Below are 16,966 nucleotides of genomic sequence, written 5' to 3' on the forward strand. Positions count from 1 at the left end.
TCTTTTTTAGTATATAAGTGTCTACGTGTGATAGTCCCAAGTTATGCCGTCGAGAACTTGTGCTATTTTTCATCGAATTCACATACTATTGGATGTATTTTTTTATTATTATCAAAGCTACAATGACGCTGTAAAAAATGTGTCCATACGTTAAAGGTTCAGCGATAGGTAGAAAAGGGAAGTTTACTTGGATATATAATGTTTTAGTATTACTTTTTCAGATCCAGAATTGCAATACACAATGTTTACTGTAAGACAAACAAACAAGACAATAGCGGAGACGTACTCGAATTCATTTGAGCCCGCCTTCCTTACAGCAGTGCTAATATATTTTATATATTTGTTCACATTAATATTACCTCTAGATGTTGAATCGTGGTATTTGAACGCCATTTCTATTCAAAGGGTAATATGTAACAGAAAAGTATTTCTATGTGAAGCAACAAAAGTTTAACTTTCTTTCTTATCCCCCCTTTACTCCCTATTTCTCTCTATCCTATTCTTTTTCCTTCGTTTACAATTTCCATCTATTGTATCCCCTCACCTGATGTTCGCCTCTCACTTAGTACATCGGTGTGCGATTTGACAAAGTTATGCCCTTGGAACTATAGAGTTTTCCTCGTAGTATTTACCTGCAATTGAATGCTATCTCTTTAAGCTCAAATAACAATGTTTTATATTCAACGATTGGTAAAATAGCAAAATGTGTTTTATCGATCGTAGATTCATGTGAAGATTTTGACCAGATATCAAATACCATACGACAGAGAAGCCAAGTAAGTAGTAGAGAATATGTTGGCTCATTTCATTTGATAGACACACATACAAACACACACACACACACATATATATATATATATATATATATATATATATATATAAAAGATACTAGCACGCCAGCCAGCCAGCATTGCCGGTCATAAAATACGCTTAAATATGATATTTTTATTAATGCAGATTTCGTATGTATTGGACCCAATATATAATAATGCTTGAAAATAAAATGTTCTAAATAACTCGAGCGCAACCACCGAGAATTGAAACCAAAACGTTTAGCTTACGATTTACTTTTTTCTTTGACGTTAATGCCTGCGCTATTAAGACATGTTTTCTGCAAGGCGTAAAACTAAAACATGAACGAATATCTATAGCGTTACACATGCATATTCGTAATGCCATTGTTCGACCTTCAACTTACAAATTCTATTTTTTTTATTTTCACATTGTACACCGATTTTCCACGGCTGAAACCCAAATATAAAGATTCCCATGGGTTTGAATAATCTATATATTTAGTTTTATGGCTGTATACCAAAAACTTACAGAGGAGATTGGTAGGCAAACCTTTTTTAAACCGATATATATAAACATACATAAATATATAAAGAAAGAGGTTTGTGTTTACTATAACTTTTTTACGCAAATATTACGCAAGTATGAATCACGTAGATTATCTGCATGAATATAATTACACGTAATAGTTAACTTAAGATGATCATCACATAGGAAAACCTAAAAAACTAGTAGGAAGTTAATTAAAATGAATGTTAAAAAATAATATGCAAATTAGCTAGATCTTTTGCAGATGAATGCAATTCCACGAAAGAAAGTTGCATTTTCTTTTTAAATAATAATAAAAAGGGGTTTTAATATGAATATCAATACAAAAGAAGAAAAACAAATGCATAGGAGTATAGATATACTTGCAGAGTGACCCGATGTTGTCAGAGATTAAATGATGATCAACGAATGTTTCACACTCCCACATTTTTCTCCTCGAAATTGGTTAAATTGCTTATTTTTCAATCAAATCGATTGCTTGCCAGCTATAATTTAGTAACCATCAGAGTGTACCGAGATAAAGCTTACATGCCTTTTGCAGTTACTTTGTTGATAACACACTGTACTTTATATTGCATTGTAGAGAACCTACTGTTTATTGTATAAAAATTATTTTTTTCATTCAAACACGGTCGTCTTAGCACATATGGCTAGGTGGCAGTTTTAGTGATTTAGAACTGCTTTAAAGCTTCATCGTTCACTGATTTTTCGACCAAATTTCAAACAATTATTACACTTCATAGATCACCTTCTATTTGATTTTAGTTCAGTAAAACCACAGTTATGATCGATTTACTGGTGTCAAAATCGTAAAAATCCATAAGGAGGTGAGCGACGTTTTTATGCCTGCTTTCCATACCAATCACGTCGCCTCGGCAACTAGTGTTGCTACTAATTCACAGCTCTCGCGAGAAAATAAGTTAGAAGGGAAACAGAGAGAATGAAAGCAGAGGAGTGTCGTACATTATTTTACATATGTGTATATTATGTTTATGGGGATTACACAATAAAACCGACATTAAACAAAGAACAAGTGAATTTACTGTAAGCCTTGGAAAATCATGGATTACAATAGAAAAATGCGAGCATGAAAAGTTATATGATTAAGCTTAAACATGGAAAAGAAAAGGAGAATATATTCTAGTAAAAAATATAAATTTATAACTTAAATATTGCAGTATTAATCTTTTTCTAAAATTCAATTTAACATTTTGTAATCAATTCTTTATACTGCAATATTTTTAGTTATAAATTTTTATTTGTTACTAGAATATCTTGTCCTTTTCCATGTTTAATCTTAACCATATTACTTTTCCTGCTCGCATTTTTCTATTATAATATATAATGGCTGGCATTAAAATTTTAAATGCAAAAGTCAAGTATCATACTTCAATTGTGTTCCAAATAGAAACATTCATTTTGTACGCGCCTTTGTCATATTAAAGAACCTACTGTTTATTTTATAGGTTGAGCTTTTCGGCTTGTTGGATAATAAATCTTCTCAGATGCACGCGTGATGTTAGGCTGTAAAAGGTGTTAGTTTTGGTCAAAATCGCCTGTATCCTTTTCCATCCGATTATTTCGATTAGCGATACTGATCGAAGACATTCCGATACAAAAAGCTATCTAAGAACACTACCAAGAACAAAAAGTTTAAAACTGCATATACATCGGGCAATTCGAGTCCATAGGGAATGAACACACACAGACAAAGTTCCATATATATATATATATATATATATATATATGATTACAAAGGAGTCACCACTTATCAAGGTCTGTAGGCCACTCGAGGATGAGGGTTAATGAGTGTAAAGTAGTCAATGGGAAAATGTAATAATCGTTAGTAGCAGAAGTTTTATAAATTGGATTACTAAAAGGAATGGCCCATCAAGATTTTGTTTACCTTGGACTTGAAGACGACCATATTGTAGACAGTTGGAAACCAGGAAAACAGAACAGAGTTCCCCAGGCGTTCAGTTGTAAGAAAGCAGCTTTGTTTATGAAATCTACGTATAAGTTTAGGCACAGATAAAGAGTGCGAGAAATTGTTGATAGTGGTTTCAATTAGACGAGTGACAAAACCTATCTAAGAACACTGCCAGGAACATAAAATACCTCGTGTAAAATTTCATGAATATATATTCATGTGATTTAAACTGAATATCAACATATTTATTAATAGAGACCGGGCAAATGATATCAGTTTTATGCTGGAGTTATTTTATTGTGCCATTCTGCAAAGCAAATCATTAATTGATCAAACTGGCCACTAAAACGATTGGAAAAAATAAAATATAAAAGTAATAAACACATCAACTAAAACTACAGATAAAACGTAAATAGAAGCAAAGAGAATCACGCTTGCATTGTTTGCTTATCGTCTGCTAGAAACCATACAAAATGGCTGCCTGTCGTTTCTGCTTTTTGGAGCTTCATCGTTTCGTGCCGAGTGACTTGTCAAATGACGGGTTTCCAATCGGCGTCATAAGAACGAAGTAATTGAAAATTCTGAAAATATGACTCATAACCCATCAGGATTTAATAACCAGCCATATTTATCATTCTCGTATGACAACGAGTGAGTAAGCCATGTCTGAAGTGTTTTTAGAAATTACCATACAATGGAGTCCGTCTCTCATTTTTCAGGTACGAACTGAGATTGAAAATCACAAGAACGGAGATTTTTATATGCCCATTTAAGCTTCAGTGCGACAGACTGAGGGAAGTGTTATTTCAAACTTCTAGCATGGCAGACTGAGGCAAGTGCTATTTCGATCTGTTGTTACGTAGCGGGGAGTCTGTATATATTACGACGCCAGAATGTAATATTGTCAGGGGTTCTTTATGACATGGAGGGGTGTATAGGGAATGTATATAAAACAGGTATGTATAAACGAGGGAACCAAACCGTGTACGTGTTGTGCAGTCGTCTATGTAATGTTCATTGCGTGTGTGTGCAGATTTAAACATGTATAATAACCAGATATATGTATGTATGTATATATATATATATATATATATATATATATATATATTGTTTTAATTGGAATTCATTATTGAGATGAGTATTATTTATCAATTTTATTTATTGCGGATTATTATTCTCATCTTTTCATAGTTATTTCACGACGTTTCGGCCAACTATTCCTCTGGCCTTCGTCAGATGGTAACAGCATTTAATAAAATGAGGATATTCATCTCAATAATGAATTCCAATTAAAATTATATATATATATATATATATAATATATATATACTATTCGAAAGATCAGATGATAAACGTGGATTTATAAAACCAAAAAATCCAACCTTGTTCGCACTTCGAGGCTCATATCACATTGGATAGAGACGTTGAATCTCTACGGTTCCAGATGAGAATTATCTGAAAATAGCGGTTTCAATCCTACCCAAATTCGGCCAGAGGCTTACTTGGCCAAAACTTGGCGAGACGGTAACAACTATGGATGGCAGTAATTGCGAAGAATGCAGTTAGGAGATTAGGTGTTCCTATCCCGTTGTGGTTACCACCTGATGAAAGCCAGAAATGTCGTGAAACAACGTCTAAGAAAGATGAGGATAATTGTCCGCAATAAATAAATTAATCAATAGATATGGGCACATTCAACAAGAGTTGAACAAACTGGACAAATGGCACTATTGTTTGCTTTCTCAGACAAGGGAAGAAATACCTTTTGAACCTGAACTAGCGCTGTATTGCTAGAGACTCTCTTCTGAAAATGTAATTATTTTTTTACCCCGACTATTAAAGCAACCAGATTGTTTTTCTACATTTACATTTATTCCTGTTAGGACTTTTTTGTTTTGGGGTTGTACATGATTCCTTTTTAAGAAATTACATATTGCTGCCTTTCCAGCTAAATGCTTCCATTGCTGAACGATTCCCAACGAGCTGAGAATTTGTGTGTCCTCTCTAGTCGTTCCAATCTTTTCGCTCTAAAATCCTGACTGACTAGTAACTCTGATTACAAATATTTTCAAACATTCTTGTTAAGTCAATAACTCCACATAAATCATTTACCATCGTCACTTATTTTGTTTATGTTCTAAAATTTTTGTTTTTAAAATTCGTTCATTTTATATTTTATAGAATCCAGTCAAGTTAAATTCGTGAAACGTCATTTAATCATATTTGTCCTTGAATTGCATTGTTCTTTTTAAAACAAATCTAATACAATCCACACCATAATAATAATATTTATTTTCTGGTTCAGATAATTAGGCATTGACCCGGATGTGGTAATATGCAACATTTTCAGCAGAAGAAATAAAAGAAATAACAGGTCATTGAAGACTCTATTTAAAAACTGTGTGACAAATAAATGATTTCTAAACTTTATTTCCCCCAGACAAGGCATATAGCTATTCAAACCTAGGAGGTTTTTTAGAATATAGAGTCATAATTTGAGAGCACACACATAGGAGATATCCAATCAGCTGTTTGTTAATATTACATGAAAATTGCTTCATGTCGGTATAGTTAGGGAAAGAAAGCTGCGGCAATTCGAAATGCCTTTAACGGATTTTCACGAGATCGATACCCTTCGGACGACAAATATTGAAAACTTGGCTAAAAAAATTAATTCCTTTCCCCTCAACTAGGCATTTTCTACAAGGAGGGGTCGCTTTTTTCACCGATATTATCGAAATTCATCCCCTCTTTTCGATTCACTAGCCTAATTCAACTCTTGGCAACTTCCGGTTTGGCAAAGACGTCACATTTTTTTGCATATTTTTCCCTCCTTCGTGGTAGGTATTCGAGCACGTCTGCCTACTTCTAACAATTCTTTTGATTGCTCAACACGAACCTCCAAATACCCGGGCAGCTGCTCTACACATCTTATTTTCATCCCTCATAGGGAGTCAGATAATCTGGGATAACATAACCTACTAGGAGGGATACGTAGCTTCAGGTCTAAGAATGTGGAAGGTCAAAAAACTCGATATATAGCAAACTGTGAATGAATAGTATATTAAGATGATTGAGTAGAAATGTGTTCTATTATCTTTCCCTTAAATAAGAATCGTGTAGAAATGCCAAAAAGAAGTAATTTGTTTACAATTCCAACATAGATCAATAAATGAGTCGAAATTTCATTTCTTTCCTTTCAAATGTCAATAATTGTAGCGATTGAGTTTTTCCATAGCTTATTGTCGATTATCAAGTTCTGTGTCGTTTATGCTCTAAAATATGAAAGTGCCTTTATGATGAACGTTACTAGAGTGGAGAATAAGATTCTGGCACTATAAACCGACATTCAGCTAACGCAGAGCTCAGGGGTAGTTCTGTAACTTACAGAGGACAAGTACTCCAATATCAGGAAATGTGCTATCCCATTGATTGCATTATTTGGCTCCACTCATTTACCTGAGTCAACATTTTCCCACAGGAAGATCATTGCGTCCAAATACAGCTCCACCATGACTGATGAGCATTTGAAGGTCAACTTAAAGCTGGCTATTAGCAGCTACGCTCCGCACTATGCATCCCTGACTGATTCAATCTAATGAAAGTCACCAGTGAAAGGCAATGACAAAAATGACAGCATTGCACGGTGCAATAAGGGTTGATGTTGTAATGCAAGGTACATCTACATATATTGTTATATAAAACTAATTTATATTTATAATTGTGTTTTGCATTTTTCATAGGTGGTAGTCTATTTAGACTTAGTCATGTCATAAGTACATCTCATACTAAAAATTGTGTGCACCACTGATCTAGTTGTTTATAATCTCAACGTTTTGATCGATGTCACCTCCGGTCATCGGCGGCAAGTTTTCGAACTTGGAGATATTTGTTGGAGTGGTAGGCTTATACACAATTTAATATACAAGGGTCGTTCCAAAAGAAAAGCCTCCTATTTTTAATTCAAAAAGTTAAAGAGCTACTAAGACAATCGTGCCACCATTCAAACGAGCTACATTTTGTACGCCAAAATTTAATTTTCTTGATAGTTTCCACCATTCTCAATGCAGTCTTGCGAGAAATTCAATCACGCATCTCTGCTTCTGGTGCGCGTCACTGATAGAGGTTGCTATCTTAGTCTCACACCCAATATTTGTAACAGCGAGGTTAAACATTCAGGTCATGAGTACCTAAGTTCGACCATCATAACAATGCAGGTTGCAAACTACTCTGATCAATATGGGTAGAATAAATATATTAGGAATTACTTTAACAATGCTTCTCGTATAAGTTCAACTATTAGATTCTCAAGTTTTTGTAATAATTTATTATTTATTTGTAGTAGAGTTGTCGACATTCCGTTGATACAGTTCTGTTTTATGGATGCAATTAATTCAGCAGTTCTTTACTGAAAATCGAAACTGGCTTCGATTTAACGTCTTGCTCTTACGTTCTTTTTTCCTATTTTCTATCGATCGGTGATGTATTTATGTTTAAACACCTCTCAACTAAATCTACAAATATAAAAGTGAACGTGTCTGTGCGTGTGTCTGTGTACATTTTCCAACGCAATAACTCTGTCAATGTTCAGTCTACAGACTCGAAATTTGATATACAGGGTACTGAGATTTGGGAAAATATTTGTAATCCGTTTTCGGCCAGAAATTTGGCTGTTAAGGGGTCAAAGTTCAACGATTTGACCTTTGAGAACTCTACAGAACTCCTCCGCCAATTTTGGGTCTAAACACTTGAAATTTTAGATATAGATTACATGGATCTAACCTAATAACTTGTTTTGAGCCCAAAACAATAAATGTTAAGGTGTCAAAGTTTTAAAAAAGTGACCGCTTTTTTTGGGGGGGTGCTCAACATACACCCCCAAACACTCGGGCAACACCGAGCTAAAATGCTAGTATACTTATAAATGAAATTAAATAGTTTATAATTTTTTTCGTTGGTGCTTGTTTCAGTTTGAATTTCTAATTTAAGAAGCCAAGACAGCGCAGTTTTTTTAGAAAGATTTATTTAAAAATCTAAAATCAATCAGGTTCCGTGATATACGTCTTAATCCGGCAAGAAATATACGTTTTGTCTTTATTTTCTCCCTTCGTGGCACGTGTCATTCAAAAGCAATATGGTCTGATACGGGGATTGTGTTTTTCCCCAATGTTCCAGTCACACGCCATCTTCAGCAATTTAAGAAAAAACTAATTTTTTAAGGCTACATGATTTTTTCTCACCAGTGAAACCATGCCACGTGTAAAAAATTACGCAACAATAGAGCTTGTGGTGTTAACTTATATTTAAAGACAGATCATAAACTATTTTACTGAGTTTGTGACTGGGAGAATGAGAACCATGTTGTTTATCATTGATTTCTCATCGATAGCAACCATTAATCTTCACTTAAATTTGTGGGGCAATAAGCCTCACCAATATCCCAATTCTCTTCGCGCTCATCTAGTGTATGCATGATTTGTGCTTTATATCGGTCTTTCCATCTACGACCTTCACCAACAACTTGGTGTGGTAACAGTTTATACTGACATTTTTTCCTCGGTTGAGGTTAACTTACAATTATACAGTTTCAGCATCCTTAATTTCATGTTGTGTTTCATTGTTTTACTTCTGTAGCAGTTTCTACAAGTTCGGCTAACACCTGAAGCTCATTTGTATTAGTCTCCAAATGTAGGGGGTTTTCCTTAATATACCAGCCGGTTTTATTATTGTTATCCTTTGTATTTTCTCGGCCATTACTCTGATTCCAATATCTTCTATTTATTTTTAAGAATTTGGGTTTTTTCTTAGTGCTCTTTCTTTTATTGGTGTTATCTTGACTTGCTTCACTAACTATATCCTTTTTAACTCTCTGGACAGCTCTGAATTTGTTCCATTCTTCGTATCTTTAATATTCACTCTCTGTTTTGCTACATCTACAATCTGGTAGGTGTTTCCGGCTTGCTGATTATAATAACATCCGGGTTTCCTGCATGGAGATGTTATTTCTTTTGTACGTATATGTTTTGTAATTTTCGTTTTTAAGCACTGCTCCAGTTTATAATTGTATAATTTGTTCGGTCTTCAGGGGGAAGTTGCGTTGATCGCGTCATGTTCTTTTTAGGATAGTTTGCTGTATTCGCTTATTTCGTGGATTATTGTTTCGTCTTTTTGTCAACAATCTGCATTTAGTTTCTTGTCTTTCGATCCTTGGATTGATGTGGTTGCTTCTTATTGTCTTATCTTGTGCGGCTGTTATGAGCGATTCGGTTTCTCTGTTACAGTTTTCTTTTCGAAACCACGTCTAAGTGTTTTCGTTCGTCCCAATTTTGTCACCCTTATAAATCTATTTAACTGTATCTTTTCATATTCGTCTTTTCTTGTTTAATCCCTTGTCTATCGCTTTACTGTCTTTTTCTTGTATGTTTCCGTGTCTGTTGCTGCGGTAACTATTTTTTCGGTTTCTGCATTATGTATTTTTTTCTAATTCTTTTTTTTGTGTGTTATCTCCAGCCTTCCATGTAAACCACGTCTCTTCTTCCGTCTTTGGACGCTGCGTTACTCAGCACCATTCTGTTATTCTAATGTATTATGCATAGTCACAGGTTTCCTGGCCGAGATGCTTTAGCAATAAACTAGAAATCATAAAACCTTTTCAAATGAATATGCATTATCGCAAAAGCCGCACGCAATTGACTTCTCGCTGACAGCGACCGTTGGTTTTTCAATGAAATTTAGATGTTAACAAACCTCTCGAAAGTCGCAATTTTATTTGCACTCATTTGGCGCGAGTCAATGCAGAAACACCATGTTTTATTTCCGTTGGCCATAGTAAAACTAAAATTCTGACCTTTCAGTTTTCCTAGTCTGTGTGATGTTTCTTTCTGTCTTTTTGTTTTAGTTCTACCCCAATTTCAATATGGTCTGTCAGCTTTTGTAGCTTGTATGGCTTAGTTTCCGCATCCTAGGGTTTTCAGCATTGCAGTCTTCTGTATATTCTTGATCTTCTTCTTTGATTCCGGTCCTGGATATGACCTTAAACTATATCCGATGGCGAGGCCCCAGCTTGCGGGCCTTGGAGTGTGTGCCATTGCTCCCAGGTCCACTTTGACCCGGAGTGGTACTACCTGTTTAATAGAATCCGACTTAAAAAAACAAATATACTCTATTAAAAAATCGGTCTTCAAAATCACTAGATTCGGGATTAAATAACCTGAAAAGCGTTGATATGACGTAAAACAAAACCAACCAACCTCTTTGATTCCGATTTTTCTAGGTATTTTTTTTTCTTTTTCAAAATTCATTCATCATCATTCATTCTCATGTTCTTACAATTATTGAAATTAAACTGAATTTCTTCATGTTCAGTATTCTTTTTTTAGTTCTCTGGCCAGTTCTGGATATTTGTTTTGCTTTTCTGACACTTTGACCGTCACCTTTTTTACTGGAATGGTAAAAAATATAATTTGGTTGTCTTTTACTTTTGAATTATTCTAACGTCTGGTCTCCTTTCTTGGATGTACCTCCGTATTCCAAAGGAAATGGAGTTCATTTTCCTGTACTGTCGCCGGTTTGTATTCTTCCGCATAGTCGAACTGCAATCGTTTACAGAGTTCCCAGCTTACTGCTTTCCCCACGCAGATTTGACTGCTTCTGTAATCTTTTAAGGTGTGTCTATTGCAGTCAGTTATTTTGTTTACCGTTTTGGAGCATAACCCAAAGCGTTTCTTCTTCTTATTATTATTATTATTATTATTATTATTATTATTATTATTCAGAGCTAGTTTCATCAATTTTACTTTCGCTATTCATTTAATTCCTAACCACCTGTTCAATCTATTCCTTTACAATCACAGAAAGTAGGTGTTTTTTAATTTATAAACGAAATCAGAATTATTATTTATTATTTATTTTTATTCATTATTTATTATTATTCATAATTATTATTCATTATTTGTATTATTATTTTTTTTCATTTTATACTTATTATTATTGAATTATTATTATTATTATTATTATTATTATTATTATTATTATTATTATTATTATTATTTACTCAGTAGTAGTCGTACAGGCCCAGATCAAACATGTTGTGTTCTCTGGAGTCTGAGGGACAACATATCTCCCCAGATTTTCGGTACTCTCCACTTTTTCGATAATCATTACAAAACAATTTGTGTTATCGCAACACCCGCTTACCAGTGATATTTCGTTAGTAGAGACCACTAGCCTTCACTGGAATTTGGATGGCAATAAGCCTTTCCAAGGTTCCAGTCCTCTTTACATTTATCCAGCGGTCTGGCTAGTGCTTTCTCTACTCTGTTTTTTCATGACTCCTTGACCCTCCTCAATTATTTTGTGTGATGCCAGTTTATGGTGACATACGCACACAAAAGTGGCGGATGGAAAGGACGGGCGCATTGGGGTACCTTTAAAGAGCGTATGGGGAGACCGTACAAATGATCTTAGGGGTTTATTATTGTTATTATTAATTTTATTATCATTACCATCATCATTTGTTCCTAAATTATTTGGTTTTTAAAGTGCAAAAATAGTACAATATCACTAAATGAGCGTTTATCATTATTAATTAGTTTTATTTTAAAAGCACGATTATCAGGGGGTAGCAATACGAGCTATGGACAATTCAGTGAAACTGCTATTAAAGGAACGTTGGTGCGTTTGTATTGTACTTTATTTTATTTATTTTTTTTAAGCTGTCAGCTTAAATTTAAAATGGAATTTTTATTGCTGAATTTAAAATATAAATTAAAAAATGCAACATTAAAAAGAACCCACTTTCCTTATTTCTTTTTTTTTACGAGATTAAGTGCTGCCGTCTAGCGGGAGAAACATTTCAGTTTTCATTGGACACATTGATGGAACAAATGATGATCATTATGGTTGAGCTCCACCTTCTATTTTGTTCAAGGGGTCTCTTTTAATGCTCTGATAAGAGGAGTGAGATGTGTATGGGACCTAATTAGCCTGTCCCGTTCTGCTTGCTTCGAAAAGCTTGCGAGAACTCTTGGAGTCTGTGGCACAAAAACTGTGTATATGTGCACATAATAATCGGGAGAAAGGGAGAGGAAGAGAGGGGGAGGCAAACGGTGAAACTGCGCGGTTTCCATCGCTTGTAGATTCCACTCTCTTCGACCATCTCACCGTCGCAGCTTTTAACACATCTCCCCTACCTTTTCTGCAGAAATATTTCTGACAATGCAAACTGCATCATCCTTAATAGCAAGGGGCAGCAGGAATTGGAATACGAAAGATAAAACATTCAGTAGAACGGTCGCCATCTTTAATTAAACAAATAATAATGAAATATATATATAAAAAACAAGATTTGTAGCATAAAGATAAAAGAACTACGTATTTCTCTCTCTTCCTCATTGTTCACTTTTAAATATTTTTTTGCGTTATGTCAGTGTAGCTCTTTGCTTTTTCTATTTCCTATTCGTTTTTAATATATTTTTCCTTTTTATTCGTTCGTCGTTTAAGTCGTTTCTCATTCCTATTTTTTTCTTCTCTTCACTCCTATTTTTCTCTCATATCCTCTCTTTTTTCTTTTCTAGCTATTTCCTCCTTTGTATTTCCTCTTGCATGTTCTTCGCTTGCATTTTCCCCCTCTCCTCCTGTTCCCTCTTAACTCTCTTGTGTTCTTCTCCCTTGTCGTTCTTCTCCCTTGTCGTTCTTCTCCCTTGTCGTTATTGTCCATTGTCGTTTTTCTCCCTTGTCGTACTTCTCCCTTCTCGTTTTTCTCCCTTTTCGTACCTCTCCCTTGTCGTTCTTCTCCCTTGTCGTTCTTCTCCCTTGTCGTTCTTCTCCCTTGTCGTTCTTCTCCCTTGTCGTTCTTCTCCCTAGTCGTTCTTCTCCCTAGTCGTTCTTCTCCCTTGTCGTACTTCTCCCTTGTCGTTCTTCTCCCTTGTCGTTCTTCTCCCTTGTCGTTCTTCTCCCTTGTCGTACTTCTCCCTTGTCGTACTTCTCCCTTGTCGTTCTTCTCCCTTGTCGTTCTTCTCCCTTGTCGTTCTTCTCTCTTTTGTCATGCTTATTTCTGCCATTCTCTCGTCTTTTAGTCTATAATTTTTTCTCTTATTTTTCTTTCTCTTTCCTCGCATTCTGTTTTCTCTTTTTACATTCTTTTTTCTCTTCTCGCATTTTTTCTCTCCTCTCATTCCCTTTTTTATCTTCGAATCTTCCTCTCTCCTCCTCCTCTCATTTTCTATTCTTATGCTCTCATTTTCTCTCACTCTCTCATTAATCTCTAACTCTTACTGACTTACACTGTTTTGATAAAATCATTACATTAATTACAAAAGTAAAACTACGACAGAATGTTACATCTCTTATTAACCATGGTTTTATTATGGTCAGTCGAAAATGATTTTAACATCTGAATCCACTCATCTCTCGAGCCGGTTAAGTTATCTATGTCATCCATATGTTCTTCAAATTTCGAAAGTTAGTTGTCTATCTTATCAACATTCATTGAATATAGTGTTAATTTTTAAGAAAAGGTATTGAAAATAACAGAAATTGAAAGTAAGATTTCAAACCATTATTAAAGATGCGAGAGAAAATTTACAGAAAGTGGGGAGTATTATATCAATCGCATTGTTGAGCTAGCTAATAAACAAAAATCTTTAATAATGTGCATTACTATTAAACCGGAAGTATACTGTATTAAAATGGATTTTGTAGCAAAAATATACGTATAAAGCTTTATATGAAGCAATGTTTTCAATAGAAACAAGGCCGATAGCCATTAGTTGCGTGCTCTCGTGTAATAAATAGATGCGTGAATGTAGGACTGACATGACATTCTTAAAGATAAACTAAAATGACCGAAAATGGGCTGAAATGACTTAAATAAATAAAACGTTAATGACTTAGAATGACTTTAATGAACTTAAGGATGAATTGAATGACCTTAAGAATGACTTGAATGCTTAAAAAATAACTGGAATCCTTCAAAAACAGCTTGAATGATCTGGAGAATGACTTGAATTGCTTTGAAACTGACTGGTTGTAAAGTGGGTGATCATTTTACATTAAATTAATACAGGAAGGTGGTCCCCCACTTAATATCACAATATGTACAGCATGTAGTACGGAACAGATACTACACTTACGGAACAGATACTACACTTTGATCTTGGCCAAAAGGCCAAGAAAATGGTATTTATTTGCCAGAGCAGATACTACACTTTGATATTGGCCTTTTGGCCAAGAAAAGATTAAAAAGCTAAGAACAGCATCTATTAACAACATACCTTTGATCTTAACCAAAAAGGCCAAGCACGCGACTAAAAACGCCGAGAAAATAATTGAAGCAAACCGCTGCACAAATTTTTAAATATAAATTTAAAAAAAATCACTGACGGTAGCATCATTCTTGGTTGGTATCACATAATCTCGGCATTAATGACCAATAAAAATGGAATGATCTAGAAGAAAGCGCAATCGTTTCTATGCGAAGAATACTTGGACTTGTGGAGGCTTATTTCCATTACAGGCCCATGGTTATGGTCAGCCATAAATCAATATAAAAAGGCTGTTGCGATAACACACACTGATGTATAATAGTAACTTAAGTAGATGGAGATTGTTAGAAATCTGGTAAACTTGTAACTCAGTTTCCAGGAAACACCACAAATTATGTCCACTGACATAACGGATAATAAGATCTCTTAAATAAATATATTTGTTTCCGTTCAACGTTGAGCCGACATATAATCATCAATAGATGTGTACATCCGCTAGTAAGAAACTGTCTGCTATAAATAAGCTGGGGACAGGATGTGTATAAATGAAGCCAATGCGTAAAAAGGGGTGATAATTAACTTTGTTCAATTCTTGATTAACTTGTCACAATGACCACATTTTCGTACGTTTCAAAAGCTGTTTTTTAATGCATTTAGGCCCACGTCATTCGATCAACCAGCCCAGCGCGTTAGATATTTCAAACGTCCATTTGCAGTTTTGGAAACGTGTTAAGATTTGTCACATCTAATAAGATCTTTTGGAGTGTAATTCTCGCATAAATTCCGTTAATTTTAGGTGGCAGCATTTATAGAGATATCGCCTCCTTATAAAAGTCAACATTTTAATAGCTGTCTTCGTCTATTGAATATGTAGTCAGCAGTGAACATGCCATATAAAAAACAAAGCAAGAAAGAACAAATGCCATTGTTGGTAGTTTTATTTTATCTTTGTTTTAAATAATGTTCTTTATATAGTGTAAACGGAAAAAACATATACGGAAATGTTCGTTTGGTAATAATCGAGAAGCCATTGATGTACGTACATGCCAGTTTCTATTTAACAATTATACGATTTGATTTTTTTAAACTTGTAAGATATCGCTAGAAACATTTTATATTTTGAATTATTGAGTTACAAATGTGAAAACTTGACAAAAAATATACCCCCCACTTTAATAAAATATATTTTCTTAATTAGTCCTTAGAGTGAAATCTAAAAGAGATTTAAATTGTGAGCTTGTCATCGTGTTTCTTGGCAGTAGAAAATTTATGAGACATGACTGTTTATGAAAGTTTTCTGTTTGTCAGATCACAATGGAACATGCGGTGACAGGTTACAATGAAAACTGATTAAATAGGACAAAAAGTAGAGGGGAGAGGAATAGAGAAGAAATAGGCTAGTCAGTATCTGTAAAAGCTCAGTCAACCTTTCCAAAATTCTAGCAAACTTGGATTTAAATCGACCACTAGAATGCGGTGTGGCCTGGCTGAACCCTTGGAGGAATTTTGGAAACATGGAAATTTTTCGGCTTTGGTGTGAAGTCACCTCTTATTTCTCATTACCCCCAGATTCATTCTTACATTTAGTATATCCGACGTTTCTCGGGAAAGAAGTAATTTATTTGTCTCAATAATAATTGATTCCTTAATGCCGTTGTATCTAAGAAAAGAAATTCTATAAAAACAGAAAACAACCAATTGAGGTAAAACTATACACAAAATGTCAACAAAAAATCTTAAAGAATAATTAGGCGAGTAATGTTTTAACAATACGCGAGATGAGTGTCACTTAAAAGAATAATCGATTTAACACCCACACACACCCTCTTTCCCTCTCTCTCTCTCTCTCTCTCTCTCTCTTATCTATGCATAATGTATCTTTATATCCGTAAATTTATCTCAATACATATCGAGAAAAATGAAATATTTTTGTTCATGAAAAATGAATAAATTCTTTGTTTTTATTGTCTTTTTATTCCCAGCTATTAAGGTTAAGCCTCCACTACCTTAGTCATTAAAAGTGTGTACGTTATACTTTTACTTTCTTTATTAATATCAGATATCAAGATTAAGCGCTCATTTCTTTGTTAATTAAAAAGAAGACTTGCCTACATTATTATTGAAGGAAGCAAATACACATGCGTTCGCTTTCGGTTGGTTGTTTTTGTTTTACGGCATATCAACCCTTTTCAGGTTATTTAATGCCGAATCTAGTTATTTTGAGGAACGATTTTTAATGGAGTATATTTGGTTTTTAAAGTCGGATTCTATTTAACCCATAGTTGGGACCCTAACAGGTACTACCACTCCGGGTCAGAGTGGACCTGGGAGCAATGGTAATTAAAGGGTGGCTCCACACTCCCCCAGGCCCGCAAGGTGGGGCTTTACCATCGGATATAGTTTTAGGTCATATCCAGGACCGCATTCGTTT

General features: G+C 34.6%; 1 protein-coding gene and 1 pseudogene across 2 annotated transcripts in view; one reads left to right on the forward strand and one right to left on the reverse strand.

The window, feature by feature from the left end:
* LOC145299148 (inactive tyrosine-protein kinase transmembrane receptor ROR1-like) overlaps nt 1–16,966 on the forward strand; it is a 1,518,258-nt gene that overhangs the window by 289,243 nt on the left and 1,212,049 nt on the right. The gene's annotated exons all lie outside the window — the stretch shown is intronic.
* Nucleotides 14,336–14,450, reverse strand: LOC145242326 (U2 spliceosomal RNA; annotated as a pseudogene).

This window comes from Euprymna scolopes, chromosome 2 (assembly GCF_053919585.1).
Source record: "Euprymna scolopes isolate OS-2025 chromosome 2, ASM5391958v1, whole genome shotgun sequence".
NCBI classification, from domain to species: domain Eukaryota; kingdom Metazoa; phylum Mollusca; class Cephalopoda; order Sepiida; family Sepiolidae; genus Euprymna; species Euprymna scolopes.